We start from the raw sequence: 1601 nt of genomic DNA on the forward strand, positions 1-1601 counted from the left end.
TGGAGAGATGAGATGGACCAGCATGGGGCATTTTGAGTCAGATGATCTTATGACATATTACTCCGAAGATGAAAAGACGAGGAAAAATGGAGTTCCTTTCTTAGTTAAAAAAGTAATTTCTAGATCTGTCTTGAAGTACAACATTGTGAGTGGCAGGATAATAATATCCATAAGCTTACAAGGAAGTCCAATGAATACTACTATCATTCCAATATATGCACCAACCAGAGCCAAGAAGAAGAAATAGAAGATTTCTACTAACTGTTACAGTGGGAGATCAATTGAACATGCAATCAAGACGCTTTGATAATAATGGGTGACTATAAGGCAAAAGTTGGAAACAGAGAAGAAGAATCAGTAGTTGGAAAACATGGATTTTGTGGAAGAAATAAAGCTGTGTAGAGAGGATTGAATTTTGCACAATCAATGACCTATTCATTGCAAATACGTTTTTAAGAGACATAAACGTAGATTATACACATGGATTTCAACTGATGGTATGCATAGGAATCATATCGATTACATCTGCGGGAAAAAACCACTAGAGAAGCTCAATATCAGCTGTGAAAACTAGGCCAGGAGCTGACTGTGGAACAGACCACCAACTACTCATAGGCAAGTTCAAGCTGAAGCTGAGGAAAATTAAACTGAATCCACGGGAACCAAAATGTGACTCTGAGTTCATCCCACCTGAATTTCAGAACTATCACAGGAACAGGTTTGAGGCTTTGAACACTAATGAGCGAAGACCTAATGAGTTGTAGGAGGATGTCAAAGGTATCATCCAGGAAGAGTGCAAATGGTCATTACAAAGACAGAAGAGGGGCAAAAAGACCAAAATGGATGTCAGAGGAAACTCTGAAGATTGCACTGGAGCGCAGAGAAGCCAAAGCATAAGGAAGAATTCAAGATACTAAAGAGCTGAACAGAAGATTTCAAAGGGCAGCACAGGATGACAAAGCAAAATATTATAATGAAATGTGCAAGGAGCTGGAGTCGGAAAATCAAAATGGCCGAACTCACTCAGCATTTCTTTTTTTTTATTTTATTTTATTCTTTTTTGTGTGTACTGTCAAACTGGATCTGACTGGTACAGGAGGAGATTGTCCCTCCTTCTCCGTGGATTTGAACGGCATACCTCTGGTATAGCAGTGCAGCTTCTTGCCACTAGGCCACCAGAGCTCCCGCTCAGCATTTCTTAAGCTCAAGGAACTGAAAAACAAGTTCAAACCTCAAGTTGCTGTAATCAAGGAGGCTTTAGGCAGAATATTAAATGATCCAGGAAGTATTCAAAGAAGATGGAAAGAATATACTGAGTCACTGTATCAAAAGGAAGTGGCAGACACAGAAAAATTTAATGAAATAACATATGAGCAAGAGCCTATAGTGATTTAAAAAAAAGTTCAAGCTGCTATGAAAGAATTGCCCCCCCCCACGATACATCTTCAAGGATATGAACATGTACGGCTAAGCACAATTAATAACAGTGCATCTAAACTCGAAAACCAATCTCCATACTAGTCTATGTGTTTCCTACTGCCAAAGGGGCCCTTTAGAGTAGTGAGAGAAGATCTTCACCCTGAAACCCACAGCGTCCCTTT

This window comes from Elephantulus edwardii, unplaced genomic scaffold, assembly GCF_000299155.1.
Source record: "Elephantulus edwardii isolate Elephantulus edwardi_28Jun2011 unplaced genomic scaffold, EleEdw1.0 scaffold00274, whole genome shotgun sequence".
In the NCBI taxonomy this organism is placed as follows: domain Eukaryota; kingdom Metazoa; phylum Chordata; class Mammalia; order Macroscelidea; family Macroscelididae; genus Elephantulus; species Elephantulus edwardii.